Source organism: Mesoplodon densirostris, chromosome 3 (assembly GCF_025265405.1).
Source record: "Mesoplodon densirostris isolate mMesDen1 chromosome 3, mMesDen1 primary haplotype, whole genome shotgun sequence".
In the NCBI taxonomy this organism is placed as follows: Eukaryota; Metazoa; Chordata; class Mammalia; order Artiodactyla; family Ziphiidae; genus Mesoplodon; species Mesoplodon densirostris.
The window spans coordinates 149,359,022-149,384,483 of NC_082663.1; the positions used below are offsets into that span (position 1 = coordinate 149,359,022).

At 52.5% G+C, this 25,462-nt stretch overlaps 1 protein-coding gene across 5 annotated transcripts in view; it reads right to left on the reverse strand.

Moving 5' to 3' along the window:
* Window positions 1-25,462, reverse strand: part of KDM4B (lysine demethylase 4B) — a 140,156-nt gene that overhangs the window by 109,876 nt on the left and 4,818 nt on the right. For all 5 annotated transcript variants that reach the window (XM_060094405.1, XM_060094404.1, XM_060094403.1 and 2 more), the window contains exon 2: window positions 142-244. The gene's annotated coding sequence lies outside the window, so the exon portion shown is untranslated. The remainder of the gene's footprint in view (window positions 1-141; window positions 245-25,462) is intronic.

A 25,462-nucleotide genomic window follows, 5' to 3' on the forward strand; every position in this document is an offset into this window, starting at 1 on the left:
GTCACATCCAGCAGAACCATGCTGAGGGGTCCAGGCTCCTCTAGGGGCATCTGGCCCCTGGACACCCCAGGAACTCAGAACCAAACAGGGCTACCTTCTCCACCAGCAGCCTTGGGGCCGAGGGCCCGCACACGTACTTACTGCAAGGTTCCTGGTACGCAGTGGGGAGCGAGGCTACAGGGAGATGGTCCAATAACTGGCTTCTGTTAGGCTTTCTGTCAGGTTCCAGCAATGGCGATGGTTCCTAAAATGTGCAAAACAAAAGCACAATTAACTAAAACGATGGCCTGATTAAGTCTTAACTCCAAATTACACTCCTAGCAGCAGCGTGCAGCCCAGGGATGCCTGCCTCTGTTCAGATGTTTTCAAATCCTCGCCACTTTCCAAGAACATGAAAATCCACAACCATGAGCACCTGCCCCACTAAAGCCTTTCAGTGACAGCCCATTTTAAGCTCAGCTCCTAAGCATCAGTAGCTGAGGAAGCAAGAGCGTCCAAAAACAATCAAATCAGACCAGTGATGCTTCTGGAAACCTTAAGGTACAGGCACTCCTGGGAGGTTTACAAGAAGTTCTGCCTCTTCCGAACCCCCGCAGGCAGGGAAGGTGCCCCTCCAAGGAGGACAGTCAGACAGGAACTGCCGCGTGGTGACCGCCACGTACACCCCAAGGGGGCAGAGAGCACAGGGCAGAGCGCGGCAGGCGCCGTGCAGCTGAGACCCCACGGGGGGCAGGGTCCCCACCACGGCATTCACAGCCAGGCTCAGGGTCACTTGCTGAATGGACACAGGACAAGACTCTAAACGTGGGGTGTGGCTCCAGGGCCTCTGACAGTCTGGGCTCCAGCTGCCCCGACTCACTGGGCTCCCTGCCCCTACCTCCCAGACACCTGAGCTGAGCTGACGGCTCGGCGTCTGCCGGACCCTCCCTGCCCCTGTGCCTTTGCACATGCTGCCTGAAACTGGACTAGCTGCTGGGGGCCGACCTGGCTGCAGGGCAGCTCAGCCAGGGTGCCCTGGGGGTGTGGAACTTGGTCCTGCACACCTTCCCTAACTCACCAGGAGCTTTAAATAGAACAAGTCCCACAAACTCCCTTTCAACAGGCAACGTGTGCTGACCTTTTCTATCTTTTTTTTTAATCAGGTTTTTAAAATTACTGGGCACAACCCACTACACTGATTTCACTGTCTTCTAACAGGTGCCAGCCCCTGGGCTGAAAGGCCACACCGAGCTGTGGAATGACCGGCCCTCGGGCATTCGCCTCTTCCTCTGGACCAGCTAAGCCGCCCGGGGCCACGTGTAGTCCCAAGGGCTCCTCGGCCGCTGCCATCTGCCCCGCTCTGCAGCCCCACCAGCCCGACAGCGACGAGAGCAGAAGTCCGGGGGTTTGATTACTCTGGCATGTCTCAACGTGGCTGTGGTTGGTGGAAAAATGGCCCCCAAGGACGTCCCCATCCTAATCCCCGGGAGCTGTGACTATGCTCTTCTTGGTGGCAAGAGACTGCGGATGGGATGAAGTTAAGGATCTTTTTTTTCTACATCTTTTTTCTTCTTTTTTTTGGTCGCGCCGCACGTGGGATCTTAGCTTCCCGACCAGGGATCGAACCCGGGCCCCCTGCACTGGAAGTGCGGAGTCTTATTCGCTGGCCCGCTGGGAAGTCCAAGTTAAGGATCTTGAGATGGAAGATGATCCTGGGTTATCAGGGGGCCCAGTGTCATCCCCAGAGTCCTTCTAAGAGGGAGGCGAGAGGGTAAGAGTCAGAGAAGAACTGATAACAGAGGCAGAGGTCAGAGCGATGTGCTCTGAAGACGGAGGAGGGGCCACCAGCCGAGGATGCGGCGCCTTAGAAGCTGGTCTTCCCTGGCGCCTCCAGGAGGATCAATCAGCCGTGCCCACACCTTGATCCTAGCCCAGTGAGACCCGTGTCGGACTTCTGGCCGCCAGGGCAGTGAGATGATAAATGCGCATTGTTTTAAGTCACTGAGTCTGTGGTCGTTTGTTACCGCAGCAAAGGGAGACTGATCCGGTGGTTTCCGCGTACATCTACCCGATGACAGAGGAGAGGGACCTTCTCACCCCCACTGCCCACAGGCCTCCCTGCTGAGAATACCTGGCCTGACTTTCACTCACATCTGATGGGGTCATGTGTCTCCCTGGTCACTTGTCACTACCTCTTTGCACACTGTCTCCCCAGATGGACGATGGGCCACCCCACACACAGCACGTGGTCTGCAAGGCAAAGACCACCCGAGCCTGTGGTCCTCGGCTGGACAGACCCCAGTCTGCTGCTGCCCATGGCTGTGGGGTCCTCCTGCCCTCGTGCTCTGGGGGATGACAGCAATGACCCCAAAATAGGAGGCTGGAAGCTCTGGGGCTGAGGTTAAGGCTCAGCCCTCAGGCCACAGCCAAGGCAAGGCCTCTGTCCACCCTGACCTATGTCCACACGGGGCTAGGTTCACCCGCCTCCCCTGCTCCCGCAAGGACTGAGGGCTCCCCGTAGCCAGTCTGTCACCACCCTGGAGGCCCTGAGACACCAGGGGCCTGGCCACAGCCCACTCGGCACAGGGCAGCCAGGGCTGAGGGATCAGGGGGCCCTTAAGTGTGGGCTGGGCAGTGACTTCAAGAGGGACAGTATGGAAAGCGGGGAGGTGTGACCTTCCAGTGGAGACACCTGAGCAGCACGACCTCAGCCAGGGGACCGAGGTCAACACCAGCAGTGATGAGTCCTGTTGACGGCAGGCACCCCGAGATGAAGGATGAGACGGCCCTTCACAGGTGGTCCTCCTCCCAGCACCCAGCGCCCCAGTGTAACCGTGAGAAGAACACCGGACAAGTTCCCACTGAGGGAGATTCTACAAAATCTCTGGCCACAGTCCTCCTCAAACCTGTCAGGGGCGTCGAGAACAAGGAAAGTCTGAGGAACCGTCACAGCCCAGAGGACCCCGAGGAGACGAGACACCTGAATGTCATGGGGGTCCCAGACGGGGTCCTGGGACAGACGAGGACAACAGGGGCAAACAAGGCAAACTGAATGAAGCAGGACCCTAGTCAATGAGAATGTACTCATAAGGTTCACTGACTGCAACAAACGTACCCGCCTCGTGTAAAACAGAATAACAGGAGACTGGGTGTCGGGGTCAGGGGTGTAGGGAACTCTCCCTAGAACTCTCAATTTCTCTATAAATCTACAGCTGTTTAAACGATAAAGTGTATGTAATTTTTAAAAGGAAAACAAAGCAGAAAGGCCCTGGTGCCTCCTGCTGCCCAGGCTGGCAGGGCTGGGCCGCTAGCCTGGTAGCGGTTCCCGGGAAAGCCGGGCGCTGAGAAGAGAACTCAGGGTGGGCAGGGGGCGTCCAGCTGCAGTGAGGGGACAGACTGAGCAGCGACCCAAGGCCTCAGACACCACCACCCCAAAGAGGCACACTCTGACCATTTCTCCTTTAAAAAAGCGCCCTCTGACAATCAGATGATGTCGCTCTTCCGAGGTGCCCGCCCCGCAGACGCTGATGGCTCCTCCACCCTCTGCAAAGGGCAGGCAGGTGGGCCGGGAAGAAGCAGCAGGAACAGGGGGAAAAGCCAGCTGTCTCCACACGCTGAGGCACCAGGAACTGCCACCAGCTGCTGGCACCTCTGGGATCGACCTCACAGGCCTGGCCTCCCCACCCCGGGCAGGGGTAGCTGGGCCCCTGGTCTTATCAGCTCTGGGCCACCTAGGGCTGGCCCTCGCGACGGGTCCACCCACACCACCCACACTGCCCACGGTGGCCCGGGAGCTGGGCCCAGGGTCCGAGAGGCAGAGAGCTGATGAGCATCTTCCGCCCACAAAGGCAGGGAGCCCTCGCCTGTGTGTGTTATCTGATCCAGGAGGGCTCAGCGCCCAACTCGGCCTGCTCCCCGCTGCTCCCAAGGTGAGCTGGAGCCCCTCGTGGGAGCAGGGAGGGCGGGGACTCCCAGGAGGACATGAGCGCAGTGAAGGGGCACCGGACGACCAAAGTGAGGACAGCGAGGACAACAAGATGAACAGTGACAGTCCCGACTACAAACCCACAGAGTACCATAAACACATGCCGGTCCTTACTGGTATGAAATTCAACATGTAATGTAAATGGGGGAGAAGGGATAGCTCTCTTCCACAAAAAATTCTAGATCATAATGCAGAAGGAGTGAGGGCAACATAAATGCACCGTGAGATCTGTACGGTAATCCCTGCTGCAGGAAAGATCCACCGCAGACGCTGAAACTGACAGGCAAATGTTTATGAGAAGCAGGTGTGCTGTCGCGAGGTCCCAGAGGAAGAACCCGCAACCTTCCGGCAGAGACTCCAAGCAGCTGCCACCTTAACGGAGGGGTGAAGGTTGACCCCACAGGCAAAGAGACATATCAGCACATCGCCCTGGGGCAGCCTCCCTCAAATGCATAACCTTCGTGTCACCATGAGAAACAAAGCCAAGGAGAGGGACACTACAAAACCCCCCACCAGGGCTCTCCGGAAGTGTCAAGGTCACGACACACAAGGAAAGACTAAGACACGGCCCCAGTCCGGAGGAGCCTAAGGAGCCTGACACCTGCACCGTGTGGTCCCGTGTTGGGTCCTGGGCAGAAAAGGGGCTGAGACGGATACCCGGTGGGATCCTAATAAAATCTGTTGTTATTACTTCAGGTCATCCTTCCGCAGTTACGTTAGGCATTCATACCAGGGGAACACGGCTGAAAGGTACATGGGAATTCTTTGTACTGTCTCGGCAACATTTCAATGCCTCTTAAATTATTTCAAAATAAAATATCAAAAGCAAAAAAAACTAAAACAAAACAAACAGAAAAACACAACAACCTCTATCTCCGTCCTCTGAAGTTCACTGCACAGCAGGTTTTAGCTGGAAGAGGAGAGTCTGGCTGTAAAAAGATCCAAACCGATAAGAAAAGAGAAGGCAAGTTGACGCCAGCCTGCAGTCCAGTTTCAGGACTGATTAAAGACCCGACCTGCTGAGCACAAGTTTCAGATGCTTCCTGTCTGAGAGACCTGAAGAGCTGACATTTTCATCAGTCTTTACAGACTGGGAAAGAGCCTCTCGTTTACAAATATCTCACCAAATCCTCTGTATCCTCACAGACAACAAAATCCAACTGAGGAAGTGGCAATGGCTCAGCTAGGGAGGTGGCGGGCACCCTGGGTTGTCTGGATCCCAACCCCAGGAAGGCTCTGATCTCATCTCCTGGAAATGTAAGAACCGTATCATTTTTCTTTAACGTCCACCCCAGAGACTAGATATAAAATAACTCGGGGTGACAAAGCTACAGGGATCAAGCCAATGTGGTCCTGGCCTCAGGATGTACAGAGAGCTCAATGGACGAGAGTGGGCAGTCCAGAAATAAACCTGCACATTTAAAGTTAGTTGGTTTTCACTGAGGTTGCCGAGACTGTCCGAGGGGTAAAGAGCAGTCTTTACCACATGGCGCTGGCACAACTGGATGTCCACGTGCAAAAGAATGAAGCTGGACCCCTACCTCACACCAGGCAGAAATTAACTCAAAATTAACTCACATATCTGAACGTTAGAGCTAAACCTCTAAAACTCCTAGAAGAAAACACATGAATTAATCTTTGTGACCTGGGATTAGGCAACGGTTTCTAGATACAACACCACAAGAACAAGCAACAAAAGAAAAAATAAATGAACTGACTTTGTGCTTCGAAGGCCATAATCAAGAAAGTAAAGACAACCCACAGGATAGGTGAAGATATCTGCAAACCTTAGATCTCAAAAGGGACTTGTATCCAGAACAGATAAAGAACTCTTATGGGTCAACAACAATAAAGACAACCTAATTCACAAGTGGGTAAAGGAACTGAATGGACACCTCCCTACAGGAGATATACAAACAGCCAGCAAGCACCTGAGAAGACGCTCGACGTTACAGCAATGGAGTGAGGGACAAAAAGAGGCTAAACCCCAGAGAAGGGGCCTCCTGAGCCTGCTCCCCAGTGGCAGAGCCTCACACACAGTTCTGTGATCACATTTCCCATGGTACGTCCTACTCCATTCTCTGGAGACCGTGGTGGGGCTGCAGAGACCAGCACAGATGCCCCCGAGGGGTCCCAGCCGGCCGTGTGACCTGGGGCAAGTTCCTAACCTCTGCACCTCGGTTTCTTCATCTGTCAAGTGTGGGTCACCGTGCCCTATTGTGGGGTTGCAGGAGGTTAAACAAGGCCACAGACAAAAGCACTGGAAGGAGACCCTGGCACACGGTAAACCCTCGTAAATGGCAGCTGTCATGGGCTTTGTCATTTAAGACCTTCACTCGGGCAAGGAAGGCAGATCTGGTGACATGCCCCCAGTGGCCACCCAGGACTGCTCCCAAGGGCAGTCTGGCAATGTCTCTTTTTTAAAAAATACCTGCTTTCTTCCACCGGCTGTTCTTCGGCCTTTGTGCTCTGGACACACAGCCCACCTGTCCACCCCAACTCCTCTGCAGGACCTGCCTCTGCAGGGTCGGGAGCACCGGGACAGGAAGGTTCCAGCTGGATCTTGAGAACCTGAGATGCCTGGAAGCAATCAACCATGTCCTGCGGGGCACACTTCGGATCAGCCATGTCCTGCGGGGCACACCTAGCACGCTGGAAAGGAAAGCGTGTGCACGTCTCTTTCTAGAGCCTGAGCTCCTCCAGGGGCTGGGGGAATCACAGATCAGGGAGTGGGGGGAGACTAGGGTGGCATCTCAAAGCACTGGGTAAGGGTGGAATTGAATCAATGAGGAAAGGTCAAAAATCCAACTGAAAAGTGGGTGAAAAGCATAAACAGACTATTCACAGAAAAGGTATCAAACTGGCTTTTAACACATGAAATGATGCTCGACCTCACCCCTAATTTCAGAAATGCTCATTGAAACTACACTGAGACCCCGGGGCCACCCTGGTGGTGCAGTGGTTAAGAATCCGCCTGTCAATGCAGGGGACACGGGTTCGAGCCCTGGTCCAGGAAGATCCCACATGCCACCGAGCAACTAAGCCCGTGTGCCACAACTACTGAGCCTGTGCTTTAGAGCCCGTGAGCACAACTACTGAGCCTGCGTGCCACAACTACTGAAGCCCGCACGCCTAGAGCCCATGCTCCGCAACAAGAGAAGCCACCACAATGAGAAGCCCGTGCACTGAAATGAAGAGTAGCCCCCACTCGCCACAACTAGAGACAGCCTGCACACAGCAACAAAGACCCAAGGCAGCCAAAAATAAATTTTTTTTAAAAAGTAAATAAAAAAGTAAAAGTAACTACACTGAGACCCCATCTCTCACGGCTCAGATCAGCAAGTATGTTTCCACTAGAACAGCACACCCTGCTAGTGAGCCTGTGGGACCAGCCCCTCTCGGTGCTAGTGAGAGTAAACCCATCCGCCCCCCCAGGAGGAAACGTGCCAGAAGCTAACACACATCTTGGCACTTATCTTTTGAGCCAGCAATCCCACTTCTAGAAATCGACCCTGAAGATACTCTTCCAAGAATATGAAGATACCTCTACACCAGGGCATTCACTGCTGCACCGTTTGTACCAGCAAGATACTGGAAACAAGCCCAATGCACGTACAGGGGAGAGGCTGGGTTAACTGTGCTGCAGCCCCCAGTGGACACCACGCAGCTGTGCAGGAGGGTGGGCACATCTCCATGGCCAGATGAAGCTGCTTCCAGGACACGCTGCACAGTGAAAAGAGAAAAGTGCAAGAGTGATCCCCACCGTGCCACCTTCCATGTATAAGAAAATATACTTGGGACTTCAATGGCAGTCCAGTGGTTAGGACTCCATGCTTTCACTGCCGGGGGCATGGTTTCAATTCCTGGTTGGGGAACTAAGATCCACAAGCCGCAAGGCGTGGCCAAAAAAAAAATATATATATATATATATATATATATATATATATATATATATATATATATATATATATATATATATATGTATATATATCCACACACACACACACAGTTCTGCATTTCTGAGACATAAACTAATGAGATCATTCCCTGCAGGAGGGAGGGCGAGGAAGGGTGATGATGCATCTCTCCAGACACCTTTCTGACCCTTGAACCATGCTAATGTCCCACATACTAAATGAATGAGGGAATGAATGAAATCAACAAGAACTGTGGTGGGAGGGAGAAGAATCCTACAATGAAATACAAACAGAAGCAAACCAAACAGTATTTCAAGTACATAATACAACCACAATAAAGAGGAAAAGAAAGAACTAAGCCATGTCACTTTTAAGCATGGTTTTGGAACTATGTGCCTTTGAGATAAAGATAAAGCAAATATTGACTTTCTCCAGGGGCTTATTTTACTGTGGGTGACGAAGGGCTCTCACTGACAGAGACAGGGTTACAGAAAAGGGAAGGGGAGGCCGGCAAGCAGCCTGCACGAACAAAGGGCTGGAAGTGGAGGTGTCGGTGTGAACTTGTGGGCACTAGTGTGTATAGGTAGAAGCAGAAATGGATGTGGGTGTCTGTGCGATACATGTACACACAGACACACTAATGTATGCACATGTGTACTTATTTACACACCTATTTCCCGGGCAAAAGGGCCCAGAGGCAAAGACACCCCCTTGGCAATGAGCAACTGAACACCCAGATCTTGGTTTCTAAATGCACTGTCCACAAGAAGAACCAGGGCTCCTTGGAGAAGCAGTCAAGCCTGGAGCTGAGGTGCGAGTGCACAGCGTGGGCCTGGAACACCTCACTGTGCCCGAAAGTAGGGAAGTGCCCAGAGACTGGTGGGCACGTGCCTGAAGGACACGAGGAGCCAGCGGGAGGGAGCTCTACCTCTGGATAAATCTGGGACCACTAGAGCAACCGAAAACAATGAGAGCAATGGATTACAATCTACTGAATCAGTTAAGGACCCATGCGTCCTCGCTGATATAAATAAACAGATGGGGAAGAAGAGACAGCTGTTCTTCACAGTAGAAAGCCAACTAATAAATGCAGAAGGAATGGTGGAATTAGACAATCCCTACTTGGCAAGAATCAACAATGGCTGCCCAAACAAACAGTGAATGTTGGGGGAACAACGGGGTGTTTACATGGTCCCCAAGGACCTCCCGCAAGAAACTTACCAATTACAAATAGTAAAATTGTAACTTCAGGGTGGAGAAATCTGCAAGACACCCCCTTACCCAAGTGGGCCAGGTTGATGCCACCAGACGTGGGCTCCAGAGGCAATGCTCCGAGAAGGACACCAGACTGCTTCTGGGATGTTCCTGCCAGCCGTGAGAGGACCGTCAGACAAACCCACACCAAGCGACGCCCCACAGGATAACGGGCCTGTACTCTCCCAACGTCCAAGCCACGAGCCAGAAGGACAGACTCAGACACTGATCCACATGAACAGAAACAAAAGCGACGTGACGTATTAATGCAGTGTGTGAGCCTGGACTCTGAGAATTTTGAGAATTAACTTCCTGGTTTTGATAATTTGATAAGAGAATCCCTTGTTCAGAAGAGATGCCCACTGAGGTATTTAGAGGTAAAGAGGCATGTATGTGGAACAGTTCAGGAAGAAATGCGCAGAGAGAGAGGATGAGAGAGAGAAAAGGAACAAGAGCAGCTGCAGTGAAAGGTTAACTCCTAGGGAGCCAGGTGAAAGGTGTCTGGGAATTCTTCGTGCCATTCTTGCAACTTTTCTGGAAATCTGAAATTACGTCTCCAAAATTTTTTATTCAAAAAGGAAAAAAAAGAGAAAGGAAGCACTTGGATTGAAAGGACAAAAAAAAAAAAAAAAAAAAAAAAAAAGGAAGCACATGGGTGAAAGGCCAGGGAGCCAAGGAGGCTGCCAGCACCTGCTTTTGGAACATCGTGGACAAGAACAGGGCCTGCCAGCCCACCTACGTCTTTACTAGGCTCGGGGGGTCAGGGACACAGCCTGGGCAAAGGCCACCACCTGTCCCCCAGCCCACAGGCAAGGGGCTGGTGCCACACAGAGAGCAGGGCGGACAATGGCACCCTGGGAGGGGGTGTGGCACCCCAGCAAGCTCCCCACACGGCCAGAAGGCCACCCCTGCAGACGCTCAAGACACCAGCCCATTCTCTACTCGTGTGTACAGGTCTTCAATGTTCCATGACTAACCATTTAAAACCATAATCATTGACAAAATAATCTTCCTATTTCTCTGCAAAGGTACCTCGTAATTTTGTGGGGCCGGACGACGCACGTGTGCACAGGTTCTGAGCCCAGAGAGGACCCTGCCTCTCACCCACGGCCCTGGGGACCCTGGACAGGTTCCCTGACCTCCCCAAACAGCGTCGTCCTTCTAGAGCTTGCCTGGAGCTCCCCCTGGAGCTAGTGTGAGGGTCAGGGATGACCAGGACAGATAAAAAGGCCGATGATGGGGGCACAGTTCACCATGTGCAGGCCCGGCTCTAAGCACCTGGCACGTCTGATCAGCCCCAAAACCCTAGGAAGCAGGTACTGCTCTCACAGCCCATTTCACAGATGAGCAAGTTGAGGCATGGGGCAGTGATCACACAGCTAGCAACAGGGGAGCCCAGCTCGAGATCTGTGTCCTAACCACGAGCCTCACCCGCCTGTGCAGACTACAGGAGAGCCGCGTGGAAAACACAAAGCTCTGTCCCCCTCCCGGGGCCTCCAGACTGTGGGTCCTTCTAAAACCCATAAAAATGCAGGAGAAAAAAAAGTGGGCCAGTGTTTTGGTAATCTCAGGGAAGGGAAGACCTCTCTAGGCAGGTCACAAGACCAGGCGCTTTAAAGGAAATGACAAATTTGGCAATAAGCTTTAAAATATTCTATGTAACAACACATCAAAAATAAAGCCGGGAGATAAATGAGAAACTGAGAAAAAACGTATAATGCTGAAGATGCTAACAGCCCTAATATAGAAAGGGTTATAATAAAACACTGGTTCTCAACCAGAGGCGAGTCTGTCTCCCAGCGGACACCTGGTGACATCTGGGGACATCTGTGCTTGTCAGGACTGGGGGAGGGAAGGGGCTCCTGGCATCAAGGGGGTGGGGGTCAGGGATGCTGCTCAACACCTCCCCGTGCCCGGGGCGGCCCCCCCAGAATGATTCAGCTCAGAAATATCAATAGTGCTGAGGGTGAGAAACCCTGTTATAAGTCAAGAAAAAAAACAAACACCCCAGTGTAACACATGGGCGAGGGCTATGAACTGGCATTTCAAAAAAAAAGCAGCGACTAGGAGGTGACAGATTAGAAGGAGGCACAAAAGCTGGGGCTGTCGCCAGGATGATGAGAGCCCCCAGCTGTCGTAGGAGCATCCAAGCAGACCACCTTTCTGGGGACAACTGAAAAACACCCTTCAAGATAGAAGGGTGTCCGCTGGGGAGTGTGGAGTCAACAAACTAGAAAGACCTCCACCTGACACACGGCGATGACCAGAGAGCCTTCACCACGATGTCAAGAATGGTTCTATCCGGGTGGCAGGATCTGGGGACATCTGTAATTCACACAGGCTTCTGTCTCTGCTGACAACACTTATGTACCACTTTTATAAAAACAAAGGGGACGCAGAGCCGCCTCAAGAGCCGTGCCAGGACCCAGAGGTCCCATCCCTTCAGCTCCATTCCCAGAGGTCCCATTCCCAGCAGCTCCCTGGCTGGTCCGTCTGGGTGGACGGGAGCTGATCTCAGGGCAAAGAGGCCGCACATCCTGGGATTAAACCATCACCAAAATGATTACGGTCCCCAACCTAATTCAAATTTAAAAATACCAAGCCACGCTGGAACCCTCGTACACTGCTGGTGGGATTATATCACAGTGTAGCCACTGTGAAAGACAATTTGGCAGTTTCCTAAAGCGTCAAACATGGACCTTCCATCTGGCCCAGCAATTCCACTCCTAGGTATCTACCCAAGAGAAATGAAACGTGTCCACATAGAAACTTGTACATGAATGTCCATATTATGCATCATAGGTATTATTCACAATAGACAAAAAAAGTGGAAACAGCCCTAATGTCCATCGATGGATGAACAGATAAACAAAATGTGGTCCATTCATACAGTGGAATATTATGCAGCCATGGAAGGAGTAAAGTACTGACCCTCGCTACAACACAGATCCTCTGAGAACATGATGGTCAGTGAGAGAAGCCAGACACTGAAGGCCACACAGTGTGTGATTCCCTTTATATAAAGCATCCAGAGCAGGCAAATCCACAGAGACACTACAACATTTGGTTGTCTGGGCTGGGGAATGGAGAGTGATTATTTAATAGGTATGGGGTTTCCTTCCGGAGTGATGAAAATGTTCTAGAATTCAATGGTGGTGATGGCTGCACATCCCTGTAAATATACTAACAACCACTGAATTGTACACTTTAAAAGAGTGAACTTTATGGCACGTGAATTATACTTAATAAAGTTGCTATTAAAAAAAATACCAAGCCAGAAAAAAAATAGCACGAGAGCTCCCTGACGTTTGATCAAAACTCTGATGCTGTTTTGAAGCTTCAACTAAATGTATCCAGAATACTGGGGCTGCTCATGCTGTTGGTGACCAGAGGCACCCACTCGGTCTGCTCCTGGTTCTCTGCCCAGTGCCATCCTGACCACCACCCCTCAGGCCGCCCACCTGGGCTCTCACAAAAAGAGTGACAGCTAACAACCAAGTCACAGCCCAACCATCTTGCTGGCCTTCGCAGACTTCTCTCGAGGCTGCCCTGGGCCTCCCTGCACCGGGCACTCCTTAACCCCAAAGACCTGCCTCTAAGTGGGCATGACACACTGATCCAGATTTGAAATCCTGAGGCAGGATCAGGGCTACAAACCAGTCAGTTTAGATGGGGCAAAGGAGAAGAAAACAAGGCCAAAACTACAAGGAGAGTGATGACTCAGGAGTCGAGGCCTTCCCAAGCCTGATCCTGAGAAGGTAGAGCTTCACAAATATTTTTGATCATTACAGGTCCTTTGAGACGTTCATTTCACCAAATGTGAAAAGGAATAAACAAAAGAAGGGCACCACTGAGGCCAACAGATGCATCAGCATCCTTGAAAAACCCAAGTCACCCAAGCCATTTCATTGATCAAATGAGTTTAATCCTAATTAATCCTGATCAGTATAAACTTGCTTCAAATAATACTGGGAATCAGAAGTAGATTCTGGTAAGTTAAGATGTATATGATAAGACCTAGAACAACCACTAAGAATATACTTCCAAAAATATAATGAAAAAAATCATTAAAGGAATTAAAATGTTACACTAGAAAATATTCACTTAATGCAAAAGAAAGCAGTAAAGGAGGAAGAGAGAAACAAAAGATGTTGGGCAGAAAGCAAAAAGGAAAATGGAAGACGTAAATCCAACTATATCAATAATGACTTAAATGTGACTAAACAATCCAATCAAAAAACAGAGATTATCAGATTGGAAGAAGAAAAAGATCTTACTATATGTTGTCTATAGTCTTCAGATTCAAAAACATAAATAGGCTGAAAATAAAAGGACAGAAAGGGGTATAACATGCAAATAGCAACCATAAGAAAGCGGGAGTGGTTATACTAATATCACACAAAATAGACTTCAGAATAAAAGTGTCATTAGAGATAAAGATGGCCAGTTTATAAAGATAAAAGGGCCACTCCATCAGGAAGATATAACAATTATAAACACATACGAACCTAATAACAGAGCCCCAAAATAAATGAAGCAAAAACTGACAGAAATGAAGGGGAAAATAGACAATTCAATAATAATAGTTGGGGACAGCAATATCTCACTTTCAATAATGAATAAAACAAGGAAGATCAACAAAGAAACAGAAGACTTGAACAACACTACAAACCAACAGACATCTATAGAAATCCCCACCCAAGAGCAGCAAAATATCCTTTCTTCTCAGGACATATGGAACATTTTCCAGGATACACCAAACATTAGGCTACAAAACAAGCCTCATCAAATTAACAAGAATTCAAATCATACACAGTAGGTTCTCTGACCTCAATGGAAATTAGAGGTCAATAACAGAAGGAAATGTGGGGAGTCACAAATATGTGAAAATTAAACAACACACTCCTAAATAACCAATGGGTCACAGAAGAAATCAAAAGTGAAATTAAAAAATACTTTGAGGTGAATGAAAATGAAGACACAACAAACCAGAACTTATACAGTGCAGCTAAATCAGAACTGAGAGGTAAATTTATAGCTGCCTACATGAAAAAAAGATGAAAGCGCTCAAATCAATAATCTCAACATCTACCTTATGGCACTGGAAAGAGAAGAGCAAACTGAACCTAAAGCAAGCAGAAGGAAGGAAATAATAAAGATCAGAGCAGAAATTAACAAAATAGAAATAGAAAAAAATTAACTAAACCAAAAGCTGGTTCTTTGAAAAGATCAACAAAATGGACAAACCTTTAAGGTAGAATGATCAAGAAAAACAAGAGAGAAGACTCAAAGCGCTAAAATCAGGAATGCCAAATGGGACATTACTACTACTACCCACCTTATAGAAATAAAAAGGATGATAAAATAATATTGGATAATTAGAGTTACTACTGAGCAATAAAAAGGAATAAACTGTTGATACATACAACAGTTCAGATGGATCTTATGTGAAAAAGCCAATCCCATAAGGTTACATATGATTCCCTAACTGTCAAAATGACAAGGTTATAGAGCTGGAAAACAGATCAGTCGTTGCCAGGGGCTAAGGGTGGGAGGTGGGGGTGACTTTAAAGGGGGATCACGAGGTAATTGGTCTGTGTTGACAAGACAGCTCTGTATCTTTTTTTTTTGACAGTTCTGTATTTTTATTGTGATAGTGGTTACACAAATCTACACAGCTGATAAGAGATCACACAGACATACCAAAAAATGAGTGCATACTAAAACTAGTGAAATCTGAGTGAGGCCTGTAGTGTACTGTGCCAACATCAACTTCCTAGTTTTGACAGTGGACTGTGGTCGTGTAAAATGTCACCACTGGGAGAAGAGCACATGGGACTTCTCCATACTATTTTTGCAACTTCTTGGGAGTCTGCAATTCTTTAAAAACAAAATGTTTTGGGAATTCCCTGGCAGTCCAGTGGTTAAGACTCAGTGCTTCCAGGACTTACCTGGTGGTCCAATGGTAAAGAATCCGCCTTACAATGCAGGGGACACAGGTTTTTTGTGTGTTTTTTTTTGCAGTACGCGGGCCCCTCTTACTGTTGTGGCCTCTCCCGTTGCGGAGCACAGGCTCTGGACGCACAGGCTCAGCAGCCATGGCTCACAGGCCCAGCCACTCCACGGCACGTGGGATCCTCCTGGACCGGGGCACAAAGCCGTGTCCCCTGCATCGGCAGGCGGACTCTCAACCACCGGACCACCAGGGAAGCCCAGGGGACACAGGTTTTTTGTGGGTTCTTTTTGCAGTACGCGGGCCCCTCTCACTGTTGTGGCCTCTCCCGTTGCGGAGCACAGGCTCTGGACGCACAGGCTCAGCAGTCATGGCTCACGGGCCCAGCCGCTCCACGGCATGTGGGATCCTCCCGGACCGGGGCACGAAGCCGTGTCCCCTGCATCGGCAGGTAGACTCTCAACCACCGCGCCACCAGGGAAGCCCAGGGGACACAGGTTTGATCCCTGGTCAGGGAACTAAGATCCCACATGCTGCAGGGCATCTAAGCCTGTGCACCGATCTCACGCACCTCAACTAGAGCCCGCGTGATGCTAACTACAGAGCCCACGTGCTCTGGAACTCGCGTGCCACAACTAGAGAAGAGAAAAAAACCCACACAACACAACTAGAGAGAAGTCCGCACACCGCAACAAAGAGGCCCGCGTGCCACAACTAAGACTTGACGCAGCCAAAAATAAATAAAATAAATAATAATAAATCTTAAAAAAAAAAAAAAAAAAAAACCTCAGTGCTTCCACTGCAGGGGGCCCAGGTTCAATCCTCCCACAGCCCTGAGGTCTAAATAACTTTAAAAATAAAAAAACTAAAACCAAAATATATAAAAAACAATATGGGGGATATTTCATCATGGACAGGAGGGCATTCTGCCATATGGGCTGATGGTTTGGGGCTGGGTGATGAGTATGTGGGGTTCTTTACCCTATTTTGTCTACCTTTGCGTGTGTTCAAATTCCCCGTAATGAAAAGTTCAAAAAATAAAACAAAGGGAACCAGCACAAGGATGGCCACTGACAAGTGCCTTCGCCATCCAGATTTACAAATATGCTTCAGAATGTTCCACCGTCAGGACTGCATGCCATCTTGTCTGATACCCTCCCCAAAACGATGGCCAGAGAGGAGACCAGGGCCGCCTGAGTGTTTTCACAACACAGATCATAACAAGATGCGCGATTGTCCAAACACCACCTTGAAGAATGACAGCATTACAAAAAGCATTTGAGATGGGGTGGCGGGTGGGGGGGCACCCTGGGTTCTACAAGAGGTTTCTCCATTTCAAAGCCCTTGTTTCCGGGTGGAAATGATCTGCTGCAATACCAAGGTCTTAACTCTTCCAAACGGGAAGCTTAAAAAGGCAGAACAATAAAGAAAGAGAAGACCAGTTGACACAACCAACAGAACGAGCTAACACGGTCCAAGAACTGGTGCTCCCCCCGGACCTTCTACGCTGGGCCAGGCACCCGAAACACAACACGACCTCTCAAGAGAGCTGAGCCCATCGCTTCACACGTACTCACTCTCTTCCACTCACAGCAATCCTCTCCGGCATTTCCACCTCAGGACCTTTGCACGTGCTCCTTGTGCTTCCATGTGGAGCTTCTTGTCCCTTCAAGTCATTCAGACCTCTGCGCAAACGTCCCCTGGGAGGGGCCTTCCCTGTCCGCCCGTGAAGGAAGCACTGCTCCCCCAGTTCTGCGATCACACCCCTCTCCGGTCCCCATCACACAGGGGCCATGGCTCCTTGCTGGCTCCTGGGCTCCTGGCCTGCAGGATAAACACGGAGCTGGCTGACAGCGTAGAGCCCAGGCTTTGGGGGCTGCGGTGAGCCTGCTGTCTTCTCTGCCGCAGCCCACTGTAAGCCGAAGCTTCTCGCTGGCAGTGGAGTGCGAGCCGAGCACTTATTAACATACGTGCCCCGTTTACAGCTCGCTGGCCCCTAACAAGGAGAGCAGGTGAGGACACCGAGGCCCCAAGTCGGTGGCAGTGACAGGGTTCGGGAGCTCAGGTCCCATTCTGAGCTCTGGCTCTAGACCCCAAACCAAGTGCTGCCTGGGGCAGAGGCCTGGGAGGGCCCTGGAGGCTGTGGAGAGGCTGGTCACACCCAAAGTCCCCTGGCCTTCCTGAGTGCCCAGATGGCTGCGGGGGGTCCCTGTAAGGCAGTACTAGGGGACCCCAGAGCAGCCCTGCTTTCCAGGGAAGCCTTTATTTGCCATCAATGCCTCCGGTGCCAGCCTCCGCCGATAGCTGCAAGGGGGTGAGCACCTGAGGGTGCGACGCCGGCACTTAGGGGACCCAGGCAAGGCGCTCCCTACCCCAGGGGAGGGCTGTGGAACCGCTCCACACCCAGCGGGGACATCCCGAATGCAGATCCATGGAGGCAGACACCCGAGGGTTCTGGCAGGTGCCCGAGACACCCATTCTAGCCAGGCTCATCTCCACAGTCCCGACCCAAGTTCACAGGCTGAGCCCCGAGCCCGGCGGGGCTCAGATGAAACCACGGGTCTGGGGGACAAATGTTCTCAGCCGACACTGCAGGCAGACGAAGGGGAGCGTGGGTTCAGGCTCTCTCCCCTGTGCGGGGCGGGGTGGGTCACTTAGCAACGCCCACTCCCTCGCCCTTGACCGATCCCGACCACGCTGGGCTCCCAGCCTGTGTGACAGGACCCCTGCCTGTCGGTCACAGGGCCACATTGCAGGTCCCACACTGGGGTCCTTGAGTCCCCGACTACTGCATCAGCCTCTCGGGGTCCTATCACCCCCGAGCCAACCGCTGGACCCCAGGAGCACTCAGAGACCCTCACGAATTCCACACGTCAGGGGCTCAGCAGGGACCACAAGCAGCCTTCACTGTCTTGGTTTTGCCTCCGGTAACTGCTGGTTTTTACACCGGGAGGATAAATTATTTTTACAATGAATATCCCTCTAGGAGGCTTGTTAGGAAAACAGCCACTGCAGCTCGGTCGATCCAAAGTTTTCAGGCCTTCTTTTGGCTAAAGGCCAAATTAACAAACACAGGGCCTCGGGAGCACAGGTGCTGGAACCCAAGGCAGCAGCTCCGGGTCCCCCTGTCTCGGTGGCCGCACGGAGGACACCTAACCCAGTTCTCCTCCCCACCCGGAGCTGATCGGCAAACTCCACTGTCCCGCCAGGGCCCTAGCGAGGGCCTGGGGCACCGCTCACCCCAGGACCACGGTCCTCCAGCAGGTGGCCCACAGCAGACCCCAAGTCACCAGAGGAGGACCCCAAATGAGGCATGCAGAACAGGCCGCGAGGCTCTGAGCTCTGGACTGGCTGCTCCAGTCCAGCCACCCCCAGACCACCACCCTGGCAGCCTGGTCCACAAAACCCCAGCCAAACCCTCCGACCCACCCCTTTAAAATAAAGAAGCTCCAGGAGAAGAAGAAACCAGCTTATTTTCAAGGTGCCTTCTAATAACCTTGCTTGTTCCCCAACTTCCTTCCCTGGACAAATATGGAACAGCAGCGTAAAAACCGCAGGCTATTCTGGAATGCAGTGATTTCAGAAACTTCTCTTGCAACATCTTGATTCACATTCAAGGAAAGACAGAAGCCCAGAGAAAAATCGCCCCTGTAATCTCTGAACGCTCTCCCTGGGCCAGGGAGACATTGGGACATCAGAGCCAGGTCACTCTCCTTGTGGGGCCGTCCTGGGCGCTGTGGGGTGCTGAGCAACTGCCCCAGCACCACCACCCCGATTCCAGGAGCCGCCCCCCCCAGGTTGTGACAACCACAGATGTCCCCAGACACTGCCCAGTGTCCCCTGGGGACAGAATTACCCCCGGGGTGGGAACTACTTCACTCAGGGATTTTCACGGATTAACTCAGTTAATCTCATCCACCCTTGAAGCAGAGATCTCCACTGTCATTCCCATTTCGGAGATAAGGACACACACCCAGCAGAGGCAGGCTCTGAGCCCAGGCAGGCCAGGCACGTGGGTACCGGCCTCCAACTGCCGATCCCACTGGCCATCCTACCTTGAGACCTCAGGCCATTTTAGACTGTCTGCAGCTGTGGGATGTTATTTCCAAACTATGCTTGTACATGGGTCTCAGCTTTCCTATGGCCAAAGAAGCATCCCAAGTTCCTGCAAGTCGCTTCACAGAAACATCTCGGGTCCCAAATTCAGAGCCCCCCAGAACGGCCAGCATCCGTGCCACAAATGCACCGCCCTGAGCTCAGCCACAGGACCCATCAGCCTTCACAGCCAGGCCAAGGTTTCAAGCCCCCGTTAAAGATGAGAGGCTGCGTACAAGCCTCCACAAGAAGGATTGAGGCCACGGCCACGCCACCCTGCCCATTGGGGCTGGCCCTCCAGTTGACATCCTGCAGGCCAGGCTGGTGCACTCGCCCCTCACATGGCCCTAGCTGCTTCACGTTGCATCTGACTCGTCTCCCCAGCTAGAGGCTAACAGATCCAGAACTTCTGATGGGCTGGGCAGGCAGGCGGGAATGGGATGGGGGGATGGCGGGGGCCAGCCTCCACTGAGCACCAGGCATCCCCTTTATAGCATCCCTGGCCCCAATACAGCACTCAGCTCACCCAGGACCAGCGCTAGGTGTGAAATGCACATAGGATGTCAAAGACAGCACCACACACACACAAAAAAAAGAGTGGAAAATAACTCATTAACAACTTTTATAATGATTACACGTTGAAATGATAACATTTTGGGTATACTGGGTTCAATAAAATACATTACTCAAATTAATTTCCCCTGCTTCTTTTCACCTTCTAGAAAACTTTAAAGGACACACGGGGCTTGCTTTGCGTCTTTACTGGGCAGCGCTGCCTTAGAAAAGCTGTCAGTTTACACTTTCACCTGTTTTCTTCTGAGGGTTTTGTCATCTCAGTTCTCACATTCAGGTCTTAGATCCACTGGAGTTTGTTTTGGTGCCTGGCGGGGCGGGGGGGGGGCACCGTACAGAGCCTGACGTTTCACCAGGTGACATTCCATTAGTGTCCACGTGTGTCTCCCCTGGTGTCCTCCCGGTGCCACGAGCAGCTCCCTGGCACTTGGGACCCCCCCTAGGTCTCCTGTATCCTCTGCTAAGGGGACAGCAAGTCTCTCACACACGTCACTGTCCTCAACACCAGTGGGAGGACCAGAGCTGGCTGGGCTCTGCCCTGCTATGAGGCCACACCCCCTCTGTCCCCTCACGGTCCCCGGAGAGCCCAGCTGCATTTCCAAACGGCCCAGCGTGGTGACGGCACTTCCCCTGGAGGGCAAGGGGGCACCCGACTGCCTCCTTATCCACTGAGGATGCTGGATGCCTGGGCAGGAGCCATGGCCACCTGCAGAACTCTGCTCGGTGGCTCTGTGGGGATGTTCACAACCCGGTGGCTGCCTTCTAAGGTACAACCCACAACCCTGTCAGGGCCGGGGCCGGGCAGACCAGGGAAGGGAAGTGGCCCAGGAAGCAGCTTGCGTTCAAACCTACTGGCCTGACACGTGGGGGCTTGCGGGGGGGTGGGGCTTGGAAAGGAGGGCACGTGTGGTCTAATCCCGAGCCACGTGAAGCTCTCGGGGAGCCCGCTCAGGGCTTGGACCACACTCAGCCAATCAGGCCAGCAGCGGGGCAGGCAGCAAACAGGACACCCCCTTTCTAGCCCTGGTGGACTCTGGGGCAGGGAGCCCCAGCGCTGCCCACCGGGAGGAGAATGCACAGGAAACAGACAAGTCCAGGCGGCGGGGGCCGGGGCCACGCTGCTCCACAGAGCGGACGCACAGAAAGGTACTACAGGGGACCGAGCCACCAAGCGAGGCAGGGCCAGCACAGCCCACCCCCTGGGGGCCCTGCCCAGCACCAGCTGGAGGCAACAGAGGGCAGAGAGGTGAGGATCACTAGTGAACGCTGGAGTCCAGAACCTGCGTATGCAAAAGGCGGCCTGAGCTCCTCCTGCAGGTGAGTGGGGGCAGCACGCCTGGCGGTCGGGCCTCCTGACTCTGGCCTCCCTCTCTGACCCCTCCCCCACCCCAGCCCTCAGGCTGTAGCCCCACAAAGGGTTTTAGCGCTGCCTCGGCTGTGGGCCGGCTGGGTGAACATTCTGCACGCCACAGCCCTGGAATTCTGGAACTCTGAGACAGTGCGGGAAAAGAAGGGGCAGGAAAACGTAGAAACTACTAGATCCCCACAGCAGGTAGTGGACACACAGCATGTCCGCCCACACACGGGCACATCACTCCGCCATGAAGAGGAGAGAAGCACTGACACTTGCTACAACGTGGATGGACCTTGAGGACACGATGCTCAGTGAGAGAAGCCAGACACAGAAGGACACACAGTGTGCGATCCCATTCACATGAAACATCCAGAACAGGCAAATCCACAGACACAGAGAGTGGGTTCATGGTTGCCAAGGAGGACGGGGGAATGGTGAGTGACTGTTAAACAGGTATGAGGGTTTCCTTTGGGGGTAAGGGAAATGTTCTGGAATTTGATAAAGGTGATGGTTGCACAACTCTGTAAATGTTCTAAAAACCACTGAACTGTCCCCTTTAAAAGGATGAATTGTATGGTATATGAATATTATTATACAATTAAAAATATATTTTTAAAAAGGCAGGGCAGGAGCATTTGAAGAGGGGCTGTCCTAGAGAACGTGGGATCTAGTCGTCAGCACACCAGAGCCGACCTCTGGGCAGCCGTCCATGGCTCCCACGTGACTTGAACACCTCTGGTCTGGCCTTGCTGACTAGACTCTACGCTCCTTGAGGGCAGAGCTGCTGGCCCCTTCCGCTTTACCCCTTGGAGCCTGGCACAGGGGGTGCCCAAAGCTGCCCGAGAGACAGACTGGAGGGCTACCCCGGCTTCCCCTGCTTCCTCCGCGAGGGTATCCCAGGCAGGGCGCTGAGTGTCCCCTCCAAGTTCTTGCTCCTCTGCCTGCTGTTCACCTCGCCCATGACAAGGCTCGGCCCAGGTGGCAACTCTTCTGCAGCTCCCGGGCCACCACCCGAGCCAGCAAGCACGGCCCCGGCCCTGTGCTTGGTTTGCATCTGTCTCGGCAGTTCTGCTCCCCGAAGCCCTGCCGTCCCCGCTGCTCTTGGGAGCCCGGCTCTAGGCTTTCATCACGGGCTGGGACCCACTGCGGGCAAAAGACACTGAGCCGCTGGCCTCGTGCATGCGGGCCAGATGACTGGAGCTCTCTGCTGGGTGACAGCAGACGCATGGGTGGGCCCAGGCTCGGCGCACGCCCGACGGCGGCGGGTCTGCTGCAAAGTCAGCCCTGGTGGACCGCGCAACCAAGCTGCTGACCACCTGGCCGAGAGCCACATGGGGGGCCTGCTGGCGGTTCCCGATTTCGTATCTTCACCTCGAGGCTGGCGGACGGCATGGCTGGGCATTTACAGAGGCCACTCCACCCCTGCTCCCCGCCACGGCCAGCCTGGACCTACCCACGCCACACCCCTCCCCAGCCGCAGCTTGTCCACCGGCTGGCTGACCACCCTTCCTTCCGTGGGGCCCGGCACGGGGGTCTGGACGTACAGAGAAGCCCATTTCTCGAGGACAGCGCTGCCCCTCAGTCTCCAGCTCAGAATGGGCTCGGGTTGCCTGTGGAGCGCCCAGGACACAAAGAGGCGGGCAAACCAGACGTCTTCCTTCCCGAGAGGGTGTCAGAGAGCTCGCTTTCTTCACCGGCTCCCTCCTCTTCCTTGGGGGAAGGAGCTGGAACGAAGCAGTGAATCCGGAGTTTCAACTCCAGGGCCTTCACTCACACGCAAGCTGGAGACAGCAAGGCTCTCTCCCGACCCGTGCTGAGATAATCAGATCCATGCAGCTCCCGAGCCGCCGAGGTAAGAAGCCGGCCCGCGGACGCTGGCCTTTCTGATGCAGGGGGTTTAAAGCACAGGACGGAGGACTTCCCTGGCGGTCCAGTGGTTAGGACTCCACGCTTCCATACCAGGGGCCCGGGTTCAATCCCTAGTTAGGAGACTAAGATCCCACAAGCCGAGCAGCGTGGCCAAAAAAATAAGAAATGAAAAAAAGGATAGGACGGGCAAAGAGCGGGGATCTGAAGGGCCCAGCAGCAACTCCCAGTCCTGCTGCCTGGCCAGGGTCCTGCATGCATCCTGGGGGCAGCTCCCAGGCTGCCGCCTTCCCAAGTGGGCCGCCCAGCACACAGCCCCTCTCCACCCGACGCGTGGTCCGGGGCACCCCCAGCACAGCCCTGTCGCCGTCACTGCGCTGGCTGGCGGCTTCAGGCTGGCTCCTGCTCAAAGGAGGCCTCCGGGATCCCTGTTCTCCTGCACAAAGCACAATTCCGGATCCCCTGCCAGCTCGTCCTCCACGAATCACTTCTCTCCACGTTCTCTCCCCTGAGACGGGAGCGAGCAGCCACGAAACCATGAAGGTGGGCCCACCTCCACCCCTACCTGCCCAGGAGGTGCCGTCACTTGGGTCCAACTGCAAACACAGGAGGGAAGTGGGTCCTGGGACAGATCCTGCCGCCCCACCCGCAGATCACCTCTTCACAGCTCGCTGCACAGGTTCATCTGAGAATGGGAGCCATGATCGCTAGTGCTGGCAGCCGGGGCCAAACCCACATTAGCTCTGGTTCCGCTCTGTACCCAGAGACCCATTCGGGGTGCAGCAGCCCTTGGCACCTTGCTTTCTGATTCTTACTCTTTGTCCACTGAACAAAACACACCCGAGGCCCAGAGCGACTCCGCTTGACCAGAGCCACAGGCCTCCCGTGGGGCAAAGACGGCAGAGCAAACTTTTCATCAATGCCCTCGGGTCCACGGGAGCCACTGAGGTGGGATGAGAAAAGAAAAGAGGGGAGGGAAGGAAGGAGGAAGGGGGAGATGGCGGAGGAACAAAGAAAGACAGAGACCAGCAAAAAAAAAAAAAAAAAAAAAGGACAGCAACTTTGGAAAGCCAAGAAGTTCTGAGTAATCCTCTCCAGGTTGTTTATCTCAATCAGCTAGAGAAGGCATGACCGTAAATTAACGGTATGCTTCCCTGACAAGTCAGAACACTCCTGGGACAGACCCAGATCTAAGACGCTAACAATCTGCCTGGCTGGGAAATCACTCGTCAGCCAGTCTCCACGGTGGGGAGCAAGGCCAAGGGCACAAGGTCGGCACAATCCCACTCCCGACACCGGCCGGCGCACAGCCCCACAGCCGTCTCCCATCCACTCGCCCCACAAAGCTCAGCTCTCACACACACGAGAGCCACCTCTCCACGAGTGTTCCCGGGCAGGCCAGCGGCCGGATGGCTGCAGCAACCTCCTCCCAGGGCTCCGCTGCCCCTTCGGAAGGGGCGCTGGTGTTGGTAAAGAGGATGGGCCAGATGCTTACAAAACAAGAGGATTGGGAAACAGTGTCTTCCTTTTAAACCCTCAGCTTCTGTGAGGTCAAAACAAACTCCTTAGGCCCAGAACACTCCTTCTCAATCTTCTGCTGCCTGCAGAGGTGCAATGCAAAGGGGGCATCACGGAAAGGTGGGGCATTGCCAGCAATGAAGTATTTGCCCCTGTTTACATCTACTTTTTTTTTTTTTTTTTTTTTTTTGACCGCACCGTGTGGCATGAGGGATCTTAGTTCCCCGACCAGGGATCGAACCGGCACCCCCAGCAGTTGAAGCACGGAGTACTAACCACTGGACCACCAGGGAAGTCCCTACATCTACTCTTTTCTCAATTTTCAGATTGTTTTGGTGAATGGGATCAGAACATTTTCTTATATTCCCTGCATTTTAAATTTCCTCAAAACAACCCAGGATCCATTTTTTAACATACAGAGTATGATTCTAAATACTTTGATGTAGGAAAGATGGAAATTCATTCATCCAACAAATGAATGCTTACTGAACACCCATTGTGGGCAGGAACTGCCTGAGGTGCTGGGGATACACACAGCGACCAAGACAGATGTCGCTCCCACAGCAGGAACCTCACACCCTACTGCAGGTGCTCCCACACTATGTCCCACAGGTCAAATCCAGCCCACTGCCTGTTTCTGTATGGCCCACCAGCCCAGAATGGTTCTGACGGTTTTTAATGGTTCGGTGGGGGGAAAACAAAAATCAAAAGAAGGAAAATAGTTCATCATATGTGAAAAGTATGTGAAATTCACATTTCCGTGTCCATAAATAAAGTTTTATTGGAACCAAGGCACAGTTGTTGGTTTCTGTACTTTTGTATTACAACAGCAGAGCGGAGAGGTCAGGACAGAGACAGTCCAGCCTACAAAGAGGAAAATAGTTACTTTCTAACCCTTTACAGGAAAAGCTGCTGCCCTAGTGGATGAGATGGACAATAAGTACATAAACAGATTAATACAAATTTCT